This window comes from Diceros bicornis, chromosome 23 (assembly GCF_020826845.1).
Source record: "Diceros bicornis minor isolate mBicDic1 chromosome 23, mDicBic1.mat.cur, whole genome shotgun sequence".
Classification (NCBI taxonomy): Eukaryota; Metazoa; Chordata; class Mammalia; order Perissodactyla; family Rhinocerotidae; genus Diceros; species Diceros bicornis.
The window spans coordinates 58,186,776-58,201,262 of NC_080762.1; the positions used below are offsets into that span (position 1 = coordinate 58,186,776).

The 14,487-nt window shown below is 46.5% G+C and overlaps 1 protein-coding gene across 2 annotated transcripts in view; it reads left to right on the top strand.

Moving 5' to 3' along the window:
* The window catches only part of LOC131420602 (ral guanine nucleotide dissociation stimulator-like), a 115,820-nt gene that overhangs the window by 66,944 nt on the left and 34,389 nt on the right, over positions 1-14,487 (top strand). The window lies entirely within an intron of this gene.

Below are 14,487 nucleotides of genomic sequence, written 5' to 3' on the forward strand. Positions count from 1 at the left end.
CCTTGGGACCACCTTTATAGAAAAGCCTAATCCCATCAATGGTTTCTGATAATTGACTCTATATTTGCAAGGGGAACTTTGAAGCCTGTGAATTGTTGTAAACTGCATTCAATGAACGGAGCTTCCAACAATCCTTGGTGAAAATTATGTAACTTCCTAATAATAACTCACCTTTGGTTAAGATAGATTGATGACTGATCAATTGATGATTGACATAATGTGTATGGAATTTAGGTTTCAGTGGAAAGGTTTTTCTTGGCAGTTGGTGCTAAAATTAAAATCGGATAAGGAGGAGGTTTTTAGAAGTAGTATGTAGTGTGTGTTTTGTCTCCGTACTCATTTAGAATCGTAAGAATTTAGATTTGGAAAGCCCATAGAACAAGAATTTTGAAATTTTGATTTGACTGACATGGTGAAAGGTCAAAAGGCCAAATACGGTAGGATTTCATTTATATGATATTCTAGAAAAGATAAACCATAAAGAAAGACAACAGATCGTTAGTTGCCATTAGTTTTAATATTTAGTTAATTATTTAATTTAATAGTTTAATCATTAGTTTTAATATTTCTGATTAAAAAATACATTTTAATGATAACATCCTAATTATGCTTTTGGATGATTAACAGAAGTTAATAACCTATTAAATTCTGCAGTAGGAACAAATGACTTGTTATTGGTGTCTTTGAAGTGGAAGTATTGGTGGTACTGAAATTTTTAACTAAGCTTTTTGGATTCTGAACTACTGGTTTTTTTACTAGATCATGTTGGACGTGGCATATTACAAGTTTCAAAAGGCTCTTTAAATTATTGTAGCAGGCTGAAGCTATTAAATTGTAATGTAAGAGCTTTATAGATGAAACAGGCAAAACACAAAAAGCCATTCATCATTTTATCTTTGTTAAAAAATCAAGTAAATCTTATCATATACATGAATGACTTTTGGCTAGACAGACCTGAACTTGACAAGATGGACTCATTAGTATGGGGAACTTGTTTTGGAATGTTAAAATGGGAGAAGATATATTAGTTTTACCTGAGGGTGACCCGAGTCAATATGGTGGGTTTAGCTGCTTATACGCTCTTTCTGAGTTACGATCTTGATTAAAAAGCTGGTCATAGACATACCAAGAAATTTGGACCATTTTATGTATCAACATATTAAGAAGTCCTATTTCTCTGATAGTTTCTGATTTCAGGGTGTCTGGGAAGAACAGTTTCTCAACATAGGTACTTTGGAATATAATTTTTGATAGTTGGCTTATTGAATCATAGAATCGTGGAGATGGAAATAATTTTAGTGGTTGTAGAGCCTAAACTTTTCATTTTCCAGGAAATGGAAAGTGAGGTTTCTTGAGTTAAGTCATCCATAGTCTGACTGCTACTTAGTGACAGAGTTGGAAGTAAATGCTCGGATGCTTGTCTCCAGATTCCTAGTACAGTGCTCTCTGTGCTGTATACATACTATTAAGGAGACAAACTAATGAGTTGCCTTCTCAGATCATATATGTAGCCAGCAGGGTTGATTCTTTCCCATATGCATTTTTTCCTTTCTTTTTAAAATAACTACTAACTACAATTAATTCATTCTCCTACCATGTCTAATGACTATCCTTATGTGTGTCTCCTCGATCACACATGGATTCCCTAGAATGGACACCTACCTGTGAGTGGATTGCTGGGCCAAAGGCTGATGTGCATCGGCAACTTGACGAGCTGCAGCCAAATCATCCTCTGAAGTTTTAACAATTTCCATTCCCACCAACAGTGTATGGGTCATCCTTGCCCTGGGAATTGTCAGATTGGCATTGTCAGATTTTTAAAGGTTTGCCAATCTGATGGGTGAGCAATGATGTATTTGTTTTCCTCTTGTTACAACTTTTGACAAATGCAGAGAGCTGTGCCACTACCACATTCAATATACAGAACAGTTCCAGCACCCAGAACTCCCTTCAGCTGCTCTTTTGTAGTCAACTCTTCCCCCACCCTTAACCCCTGGAGACTAATGATCTGCTGTCTTTCCCTATGGTTTGTCCTTTCTAGAATATCATATAAATGGAATTCTACAGCATTTGGCCTTTTGAGTCTGGATTCTTTCATTTAGCACAATACATTCATTTTAGTGTTCATCCATGTTGTTGCCTGTATCAGCACTTCCTTCTGTTTTATTGCTGAATGTAGTATCCATTGTATGAATGTACCACAGTTTATCCATCCACCAGTTGAAGGACATTTGAGTTATTTTCAGTTTTGTCTTTTTTGACTATGAATAAAGCTGCTATAAATCTTTGCAAACAAGTTTTTGTGTGAACATAAGTCTTCTTCTCTTGGGTAAGCACTTAAAAGTGGAATTGCTGGGTCACATGGTATGTGTATGTTTAAATTTATTTTAAAAACTGTTTGTGTAGCAAAGTCATGGCCCACAAATGTGTCTTAATCCCTGGAACATAGGAATATATTAGTTTACTTGCCAAAGGTGAATTAAATTTGCAGATGGAATTAAGGTTGCTAATCAACTGACTTCAAAATAGGGCGATTATCCTGGATTATCTAGGTGGGCCCAGTGCATCACAAAGGCCCTTAAAAGGGAAAGAGAAGCAGCAGAGTAGAAAAAGATGCAACAAGGGAAGCAGGGCCAGAGAGATGCAGAGTTTCTGGTTTTGAGGGTGGAGGAGGGGGGCCACAGCCTAAGGAATGTGGTTGTCTCTAGAAGCTTGAAAAGGCTAGGAAATGGATTAACCTTTAGAGTCCCCCAAAAAGAACACCTTGATTTTAGCCCAAGGAGACCCGTGTCAGACTGTTAACCTACAGAACTGTAAAACAATAAATCTGAGTTGTTTTTAAGCCATGAAATTTGTGCTAATTGGTTACAGCAGCATAACAAACTCCACTTTAAAACTGTTTTCCAAAGAGGCTGAACCACTTTGTGTTCCCACCAGCAATGTAGGAGTGTTCCAGTTACTTTCCATCCTCATTAACACTTGGTATGGTCAACCTCTTTAATTCTAGTCATTCTAATAGGTACGTAGCAGTATGTCTCTGTGGTTTTTATGTGCATTTTTCTCATGATTAATGACATTGAGCATCTTTTCATGTGCTTATTTGCCATCTGTGTATCGTCTTTAGTGAAGTCTCCAAATCTGTGCCCATTTTAAACTTGGATTTTCTTATTGCTGAGTTTTGAGAGTTCTTCATAGTCCTGTCAGATATGTGATTGGCAAAAGTCTTCTTCCAGTCTGTGGCTTGCCTTCTCCATCCTCTCACCAGTGTCTTTGGAAGGTCTGTGTAATGTAACTCGAGAGGCTCTACATGAACTTGTCTTCCTTCCTTGGGAAACAGAGTGAGGTTGGAGCACCTGAGTCCAATCAGACATTGATCAGAGTTGGGGCCGGGTCTCACTTTTAGTAAACCCAGCCCTTCCGCTTTCCCCTGTTCCTGTTTGCTGTGCTCCTCTCCCTCTGGTTCTAAGTCTGGTAGATCTCTGTCTCCTGTGGTTTGGGAGCCCACAGAAAATTCAGCTATGCCCTTCAGACATCTCAGCGCAGTTCTCCAACCTCCTACCTTACATCGCTTCACAATATGGCACATTCCCTGAAGGTCAGACTAATAGTATGTTTGGCTTCGGCCACTTCCACCACTGCTGGAGGTTTCACTTTGCTTCGTGGAAGCTTTTGGCCTAGTTCCCCAGATTCCTGTGTTGTACCAAAACTTAGCACAGGTGCTGTGAGGAAGAGCAGTTTGTGTGTCTGAAAGCCCTCAGGTTTCCTCTGCCACACCAGTCCTGCAGAATCACTACAAGTTTGGCTAGTTTCTCTTTTCCCTAGCCGAGACTCGGGCTGAGCAAGCCAGATCCTCGGCAAGCACCCTGAATCAGAAAACGCCTGCAGGAGAAAGAAAGATAAAAATCCTTGCTCACATAAAAGTGTTTTTCTTCTTTCTGGAATTTTAGTTGGTTGGTTCTGAAGCTCTCTGATGCTCTAAAAATATATCTATAATTTATCTGGCTGTGTCCAGTTTTGCAGCAAGTATGCTTTCCTGTCTTAGTCTACTCTAAAACAGAAGTTCCCTTGTCATTAGTTTTTAACTCCATCAGTTATACATTGTCAATATTATTATTGTTTGGTAAAGTCATACTTTCAATGATTTATTCAGATGTTTACCCTTTTTTATCCTGATGATCCATTTTTACATCTTAGCATTTCTTCTATCAATTTTTTGTTAAAGTACATTCATTTTACTTTTTATTTTTTTTCCTTGAGTAATATTAGCTCTGTGCTAACATCTGTGCGAATCTTCCTCTATTTTGATGTGTGTCACCACCGTGGCATGGCTGATGTGTGGTGTAGGTCCACGCCTAGGCTCTGAACCCATGAACCCAGGCCTTGGAAGCAGAGCGTGCTGAACTTAAACCTCTACACTGGGTGGCTGGCCCCCTTAAAGTACATTCATTAGAAGTTCCTTAATGAGCATTTGTTGGTGGTAATACTCTTAGTAAATGTTTGCATAAAAATATCTTTAGGGGCCGGCCCGGTGGCGCAAGCGGTTAAGTGCGCGCGCTCCACTGCGGCGGCCCGGGGTTCGCTGGTTCGGATCCCGGGCGCGCACCGACGCACTGCTTGGTAAGCCATGCTGTGGCGGCGTCCCATATAAAGTGGAGGAAGATAGGCACCGATGTTAGCCCAGGGCCGTCTTCCTCAGCAAAAAAGGAGGAGGATTGGCGGATGTTAGCTCAGGGCTGATCTCCTCACAAAAAAAAAAAAAAAAAAAATATCTTTAATTCACCCCAGTTCTTGAGATATGGTTTGATTGGGTATACACTGAAAGTTATTTTCTCTCTGTACCTTGAAGATTTAATCCAACTCTCTCTTGCCTTCCATTGTTAAGAAATGTATCATAGGTCTAAATGTAAGTCTCTGTAAGTGTTCTGTCCCTCTGTGGGGCTTTGAATATCTTCTTTTGTATTTGGTGTTCTTTGGTTTCCCTGGATGGATCTGACTCTAGATTTTTTTGTTTTAATTGTGCTTGAGATGTGTTCAGCTGCCTGAATCTAGAATAGAAGTCTTTTATCAATTCTGGAAATTTCTTTTTGTGTGTGTGTGAGGAAAATCAGCCCTGAGCTAACATCCATGCTAATCTTCCTCTTTTTGCTGAGGAAGACTGACTCTGAGCTAACATCTATTGCCAATCCTCCTCCTTTTTTTGTTTCCCCCAAAGCTCCAGTAGATAGTTGTATTTCATAGTTGCACATCCTTCTAGTTGCTGTATGTGGGACGCTGCCTCAGCATGGCCAGAGAAGGGGTGCATTGGTGCGTGCCCAGGATCCAAACCTGGCCCATCAGCAGCAGAGCGCGTGCACCTGACCGCTAAGCCATGGGGCTGGCCCTGGAATCTTCTGTTATTATGTCTGAATATTCCTTTAAATCATATATATATTTATATTATTTGTGAATAGCTTCTGTTGGAATATGAATGTCCTTTTTCTTGTGTCTTAGAGGAGGAGAGTTCAATAGGGGAAGCTCACTCTGCCATGATGCTGATGTCACTCTCTTCTATATATTTATATGATTTAATTCAAATATATATACACATACTTATTTATACACATTCAATATATATTCATTAAATATATATTATTTAATTCAACATATTGTTCAATATAATGATTTATATTATTCAAAAAATGTACATATCTTATTTCTATATATGATCCTGTACTTGACCAAACTCAAGCCAGGCTCCATTGAGCCCTCTTCTTGACTAGGTCTCAATCTTGGCCAATTATAACTATGGCCTCTCAGCACAAATCATTTCACCCCCCTACACACGTTATAAGACTTAAACGCTGACATAGTTTCTAACAGCTCAAATCCACTTCCTTAGGATGACCCCTGCCCCCTTAAAGTGCCTGCCAGAGAAAGCTCAAGGCAGCCAAAAGAATTGACTGTTTGTTCTGGCCAACACTCGATCATTGTCCCCTGACATCCTTTTCTTAGAGCATTTACCCAAAAGTGCTTACAACTGTGAATATTTCCTTTGTCCTTTTCAGTTCTATATGTGTCTCCAATAACCCAGGAGTGCATTTCTCAAGGTCCTGAGAGCCATTCCTTGAGCTGAGGACAGGGTGTCTGTCCCAGACTCTGTGAGAGGAGAGAAGTGAAACTTTGATCATTTCCAACCAGCAGACACAACTGGCCAGATCACACTGCACTGACCAACACTGTAACTTTCCCCTCCCTGACTCGACTGAGCCCCTGCTCACCCCTCTGCCTGCTCCCTCATTCTCCCTTTCAAATGGCCAGTCACTTCTGTACAAATCAAATTGAGTTCAGTTCATCCTGTTCCCTCTTCCCTATTGCAGTGGTATATTACTGATTAAAATCTGTCCTGACCACTTTAACTAGAGTCTGGCTTTGTGTATACTCTATATTTAACACACATACAGATAATCTCATGCATATGCATATATATGCATATACCAACATAACCATGGGCCCTCCAGGACCAGTTCAACTGACTCCTTATCAACAGAGTAGTTAAGAGTTTTCTTTCAGGAACTGAGACCCCTAGTCCAGTTAAGGCCAGTTGAGACCACCAACCCATCAACTAGGCCTGCGCAAATGCTCAATAAATGCCATTTTTTATATCAAGGAGCTAAAAGCTCCATCCTCAGATCATCATAACACTGCCAATTTCTGAACACACATCAGATGAAGAGCCACAAAGCTTGACTTTGTTTGTGAAGATCATCAATTACCTCATTTCTCCTTACTTCCAATCATCTACCTCCACATGTCAGACCAACCTGCCCTTCATCCCATAAATTGTGCCCCAAGCCTTGCATCGGGGAGACAGATCTGAGACAGACACATGAGCCCTGTCTCCTTGTAGATAAATCTCACAAAATAAAGCTACAATTCTTTTCCCAAAAGTTGATGCCAGAATAATTGGCTTTTTTAATGTGCATTGGGAAAGAGAACCCCAATATTGTGCGGTAACATCAATACATACATATACACTTAATGGATGTTTTATCTTTTCTTTTTTTCTTTGCTGAGGATTCACCCTGAGCTAACATATGTGCCAGTCTTCCTCTATTTTGCATGTGAGTTGCCACTACAGCCTGGCCACTGATGAGTGGTGTAGGTCTACTCCCAGGAACGGAGCGTGGGCTGCTGAAGTGGAGTTCTCTGAACTTAACCACTAGGCCATGGGACCGGCCCATGTCTAATTGTTTTGAAGATGTTACTAGATATGCAATTGAAGTTTCACTATGATCTCTGGATTTCCTTGCTGCTCCTTTAGTCCCTCACTTCAGTGTATGTGTTTCTTGCTCCATTTTTCATGCTAGAGGAATTCTTCAAATATCAAGTGGTCCTTGGCTACCTGTTCATATTTCTGTGATGGGAAGAAAACAGCTGAGTAGGATCTCTGTGGGCCTGATGGGGCCTGTGAATGTCTGGACTCAATGTTTCTTCAGGGATGTTGAGTGTTGAACTAGTAACAGGCAAACAGTGTTGGTGCCCATGCTAGTCTGTAACAACATATTTATTCCACACATTCCTACAATGACAGACATCATCTGAACACATGGAAATGCTGACACCATCCCACACACACACTATTTGCAAATGACCATCAGCATTCAGACTGTAAACTACACCTGATAATGCACACTGATACTCAGAACATACACACAAACTCAGACACACATACAGACCACTCAGAGCCCACAGTGACTTGAATTCTCTAAACACACACAGACATCAACAAAACACACCTTCTGAGTAGTTTTAAGCCATGAAATTTGTGCTAGTTTGTTACAGCAGCATAACAAACTCCACTTTAAAACTGTTGTCCAGGTGCTGGCCCCATGGCTTAGCGGTTAAGTGCGTCCGCTCTGCTACTGGCGAGCCGGGTTCGGATCCCAGGCCTGCACCGATGCACCGCTTCTCTGGCCATGCTGAGGCCGCGTCCCACATACAGCAACTATAAAGATGTGCAACTATGACACACAACTATCTACTGGGGCTTTGGGGAAAAAAAGGAGGAGGATTGTCAATAGATGATAGCTCAGAGCCGGTCTTCCTCAGCAAAAGAAAAAAAGGAGGATTACCATGGATGTTAGCTCAGGGCTGATCTTCCTTACCAAAAAAAAAAAAAAAATAGCAGTGGTGGGAAAAGAAGCCTGTGAGTTACCAACTTTGCTAAGAGCCTTGGTGGGTTTTCAGGAGTCTTAGGAGGTTAGTAATCATGTGGGGAGGAGCTTCTGGAGAAATTACCCCACCTACTCCAAGAAAAGCACAAAACCTCTTATTTGTCTGCTGATGCCTCAAATTCTACAACCACGACCAGATCACCAAGAGGGCTGGTTAATGTGTGTGGTAGTAGACACTGTCCAGTTTAACCCTCCCAGCAATGAGAGATGACACTGGTCGAGCTGCATCTCTAATTAATGAACTCAGCGTGATGAGCAAATTACTGAGCCCCTCCGACCCTCAGTTTGCTCACCTGTAGAAGGTCGGAGTGAGGATGGAAGAGAATGCATTTCACTTGCTGACCTCAGGCCCAGCACATGGCAGGCGCTTGAGTAAAGGGCCGTGATCGCTGTTGCTAGTATCACTGGTTGCAAAGGTGTTATTATAAAACTATTATTATCCGTTGTTTTCTGGTTATCAGACTGGGTCATGGAGATGGGGTCTCTTACTTAGGAGCCTCAGTCTGTCTCTCCCAGCAATGCTCTTCTCAGCAGCCCAGGCCCTAGCCCTCTTCTGGAAGGGACAGGGCACAGGGAGGCACCTTTCAAGGATATGCTAGTTCCCTGGATAGGGATTCATATTTGGAGGTGAGCAAAAGTAAGCAGAACCATTTCTTTTGACGAGGGTGGGGATTTTGCTGAGGAGGGCTGTATTTGCTACAAACAAGGGGGCGATCCCAGAGTAGCAACACTAGTTTCACTGTTAGACAAGTGCCAGCTGCAGCTGCTCAGGACTCCTGCCAGCCCCAACTGGAGTTTGTGCTGACAGCCACACCATCCAGGCAGCTGGGGAGGAGTTCCCAGGGCCACAGGCTCCCGGGGGAACTGGAAGTGACGACCTGGGTTACAGTGAGCCCAACAGATGAGATTCAGGAGAAAAAGCGGGACAAAGGCCAGAGGTAGGAGAGACCCAGCCCCAGGCGAGGAGTGTTTCTGAGCACAGCCAGAGAGGGTTGGTTATCTGATGGCTTCATGCCTGGCTGGGAGCTTTCCTCAGTCCCCCAAGGGGAGAGAGGAGCATGAAAGAGCTGCTGTCAGGGCGATGGGAAAACTCACTTCTGTGCCATTAAGGTTGTGTTCAGGTCAGATGCAGGTGATCAGGTGGAACAAAGGATGAGTAGGCTTTGGGAAAGGGGATCAGAATCTTAGGATAAATGCCTTGGCACCCATGTGCCTTCCTCGCAACTGCCCGCACCGGGACAGGGCATCCCACAGGGATGAGGAGCCTCGCTGGAGCCCCAAGTCTTCTCCTTGGGGAAGTGTGCAGGATTTGGCTCCTTGGGGTATGAGAGGACTGGGGTCCCCACCCCACAATGGTTTCTGTTAGTCTACAATCACGCTCTGATTACATCTGCTCCCTGAATGAATCTCCACTCCGGGGCCTGTGCTCTGCCCTAGTCCAGCCTGGTCCTCCCACTGCCAGGCTGGGAGACATGGCCCTACTGGCTGCCTTTTGCTGGACACGGGAAGACATTTAGGGCACTGAGTGGTTGGTAGGGCTGGGGACTGTACCCCACATGCTGCAGAACCACACTCCCTTGCAGCTTCTGGCAGCCCATCACTGCGTATGAGGCTGCTCATCATCTCTTGGCCTCCATAAGGTGCAGACCCCAGGGCTCAGCTCTTGGTATGCACCTCGTTCCTGCCTAAACTCACTCCCCTGGTGATCGCACCACTCATGTGACTTTAAATACCACCTCTGACCTGATGGCTCCTGAATGGCTCACTCCCTTACACTCCAGACCCAAACGTCCTCCTCCCTTCTTGTCCTCTCCACCACTGTTGTCCATCTCAAGTTCAACACGCCCCCAGTAAAGCTCCAATGAAGCAAGAAAGACTTCCCCTCCACACCTGCCCCTCCTGCACCTTTCCCCATCTTGGTTAGCAGCAACTCCAACCTTCTGCTTGCTCAACCAAAAACTCTCGAATCACTCTTGACTCCCATCTTCTCTCTCCCCACATCTAATGCATCAGAAAATCCTGTTGTTTCCATCTTCAAAACACACCCAGAATCTGAACCTCCTGCTCACCTTCATACCACCACCTGGTGCAGGCCACCGTCAACTGCTGCCTGTGCTGTTGTAGGCGCCACCTCCCTGATCCCTCTGCTTCTGACCCGGCAGAGGAAGTTTCCCCCTGGGCTTTGGGGACTGAAAGAGGGGCAGCAGAGGGGCCTTGACTAGAGGGCTGGGGCCTCTGACACTGGCCAAGTCATGGGCTTGTCCACCCATGTCACTGCCTGCTGTTGACTGCAGCCTTTGGCACTTGAAGGCCCATCACCCAGGACCCCCTCTGGGGCTCCTATACCACAGGTTGTGACACACTGGCACTGGAGAACAGAGGAAGTTGGCAGAGTGCCTGTGAGTCCCTTGGCGGATCCCCACCCTGGCAGGCGGGCCCACGTGAGTGCTCATGGCCCTTCCTCGAACCCCATCTGTGCCAGGGACAGCACACCACCCACACAATCCCACCAAGTGCCCCCTGGGCTTGAGCTATGAACTCCTCAGATTGCTCCGTGTCCCTGCTTTCAGGTGGGACAGGCTGGGGGTCCCCCAACACCCACCCCTTGGGATCCTAACCTGAACTTGACATTTTACCATCTGGGGCTCAGCAAACTCCCACTGGGGAGCATCCTCAGCCCTGGCCTGTCCACCAGGGGGGGCACCTGGGAGCTGAGTTCACCCAGACAGCACCCCCAGTTTAGCCCTGGCGTTCTCCAAGCTGTTGGCTCGATGTGCTCGTGAAAAGTGGGCCAGGATCTCGTGCAGTGTCAGAATATGCCTGGGAATCTGCAGCAGGGAGAGGCAGGGGGACAGGGACAGAGGCAAGGATGGGGAAGGACAGAGGGACAGGGAGACAAAGGCAAGGAGAGAGACAGTGATGAAACAAGTCAGAGGTATAGCAACAATGGAGAGAGGGAGAGAGAGACACCAAGTGGACGGAGAATGGTACTCGCAGCTCCCAGCACTCCCATGAGCAAGGCTGAGGACGGACACCCACAGCACTTCTGATCTCAGACTCTAACGTGGAGGCTCTTCCAGGGTCTTGTCTGGGCCAAGAGCCCAGAGCTTGAGGCTCTAAGCCGGCAAGCAGAAGGGCCTGGAGGTGGGCTCAGGACCAGGAGCTCCCCCTCACCTTCCCACACTGCCTGCTCTGTGAGGCTGGACAGGCCTGCGGTCCACTGGGTCAGGGGCTGGCTGTAACTTCATTCTCCAGGCAGCCCAGACCTGAGGACTGTTAGGGCCTGGGGCCTCCTGGCCATGGCCCCCTGGTGCCCCCAGTTGTGGCTTCCTCCCAGCTGGGGCCCTCACTGCCATGGCCCCCCAGCAGGCTCCCCAGCCATGCGCCCTCAAGGACAGGGCTAGGTGCCAGCTGGAGCATGGGGTCAGTGAGGAAGATCTCCAGAACTATCTCCTTGCAGTCAGTTTGGCCTCATAGTGCTTCAGCAGCTTGTCAAAGTCACTGTTCTGCTTGCAGTGGGCCAGGGTCTGCAGGCTGTACTGGTGGCTGGAGACCAACTCCTGATAGAAATTGACCATGGGCAGCAGGATGGCCAACAGGTCTGCTCGGTGAGATGTCCCACAAGCCCTTGGTCACCCAGCCCCACCCACGGAGGTCAGGGCCAGGCTCAGACCTCCCACCCAGAGACACCCTTGCCTTTGGGGATGACTCTGGCACCACTGCCCTATCCAGGGCCAGATAGGTGGCCTCAGGCAACAGGACAACATCAGAGTCACAGATCTTTATAGAGATGGGGCCCCGACTAGTCTGACTCCTGTGTATTGGAAGGTCGGAGGGGGCTGTTGTGGGTGCTGTGGTGTGCCTCGCCTCCTGAAGGGTCTGAAGGGCCACCCAGCTCTGGAGCTTTGAGGGGGTTGGCTGAGGTCTCTGTGGTAAGTGAATTGCAGCTCCACATCCCCCTTGGCCCTTTCCCCCCCATGAGGCCTCCCTCCCAGAGTGCTCCGCCAGTGACAGAAGTGACCCATCCGAGGTCATAAGGTGAGTCAGTAGCTGGCTTTGAACCAGGTCTCCTGAGTCCCCCATTCCAGTGCATCCCCCACATGACATGCCCTCCCGAGTCTCGTCCCCTCAGCTGCCTGTCCACTTATCCACGTGTCCCTGTCCTTCCATGCCTCCCAAGGTTCAGCAACTTGGGTCTGCTGCTGGCCTGCTCTGTCCCAACCTCTTGGAAACACAGTCCCCTGCCTTCCAGCCCCCGAAAGCCCAGCCAATCTCCCCAAACCTGCCCTTCAGTACTTGATTGGCAGGGATGGGTCCACTGAAACCTCTGCTTATAAACTCCATTGAAAAAGAGAAGCATGCCTCCTTTGCGATAAACTCTAAGTGGGAGCTTACACAGGACATTCCACTACCCAAGGGACGGCACCTTCAACCACGTAGCTACAGGAAGTGCAGACCTCGTCTTTCTAGGGCCGCTTCCCATTGTGACCTTGGGGAAAAGTGGAGCTCTCTGACTTAGGGAAAGTGAACAACAAAATGTCACACTCAGTGTGGGAGAGGCACAATGCAGGGGTCCTGCTGTGCAGCCCTCGGGGCCGTCAGGGCGGTTCACCCCGCTCGGAGAGCAGTGACGCAGGGTGGACGGAGTGGGAGCCTTGACCGTGCTTCTACCTTTTGTTTCAGTCATTCTACTTTTGGAAACCTGTCCCAAGGAGACGCTCTCTCATATGAACATTTCAGATGCAGAGATGAGTGTTTCTAGTAACAAAAATTTGCAACAACTTTAAGAGCCAAGGATGGGAGATGGCTGCATGGATGATGGCATGCTCACAGGTACTGGGGCATCATACAGCCATCAAAAAGCATACTTTCAGCATGAGAAAACAATTGTGCTACAATCTTAAGTAAAAAAAAAAAACACATTACGATTCAAATTCAATATTCATATGTGTGACATTATGTAAATAAAACGGGGAAAAATCCCAAGATCTGTGCATAGAAAAAATTTGAAGAAAACACAACAAAGTGTTTACAGTGGTTATCTTTGAGAAACAGAACTATGGTTGATACAGCTTTTAATATTTTCTGCTTCTCTATATTGTCAGATTTTCTCAAATGGGTTCATATATATTATTTTTAAAAGGGAAATGTAGATAAGAAACTAAAAATATATCTCTTCCTCCTAGAAAAACAGCTTTTGCCAACTTGTCTTTCCTCTTCTGCTCCTTCTGAGGGATTCTGTGTTGTTAAGGGGCCACTGTTACACTCGGGGAGGATGGAAGTGCCGCCAGCCTGGAGGAGTGGGCCCTGGAGAGGGACTTCTCAGGTGGAGGCCGGAGCAGGAGGCCTGGGGACCTCTGCCAGGGCTGCCTGCTCATCCACGCCCCAGTGGGCCAGCTGGAGACGCAGGCCTTCAGCCCTTGGTAGAGATCTGGTGCAAACACACGATGGCCTCACTGACAGAGGAGGCACAGGGTAAGCTCTGGCCACGGAGTTCCTGCCCCTCCAAGGGGCCCTCACCCCCAAGTCCAGCAGAGCTGAGGGCACCAGGGAGAGGGCAGGGGCTGCCACCACCGGTGGGACTCTAGCAGCAAACACCTTTCTCAAGTGACACCTTATGTGAAAACCCCATCAGCGGGATGGACTATGTAACTTGTGAGGCCCAGTGCAAAGAAAATATGCAGGACCCCTTCTTTAAAAAATGACAAAATTTCAAGATGGTGACAGCAGACCACTAAACCAAACACAGACTTTTGTAAACATGGGTCACACGCCCCAGAAGCTGGCAGAGGGTGGGAGCTGCTCTCACTGCCAGCCCTCCTGGCACCCTCAGTGCCCACCTGCTGGGGTAACCCTAAGGGATCTTAGAGGAACTCAGGGCTCTGGAGAATTCAGAGGAAATGCCACTGATGATGTGAAAAGAGCTAGGGCTTGAGACTCACGCAGAGCAGGCTCAAATCCTCCTTATGCTGCTTCTCAGCTGTGTGACCTCCAGCAAGATGCCTAACATCTCTGAACCTCAGGCCTTTCCCGTAAAATATGAAGGTGAAATGAGGTCACCCCTGTATGTAATGGGAAAATTTGAAGGCTTGGTGCAGAGAAGGTGCTTAGTAAATGCTAGCTCTCCACCACCCCCTTTTGGGGGAAAACTTAGAAAAGCAAAAACACCCAGATTCTCCCAAGCACATGCCCTGTCACCACCTAAAGAGCCCTGGGGATCATGCCTCCTCACTGGCAGCTTAGCACCAAGCTGGGTAATGGGTCTCTGAGCACC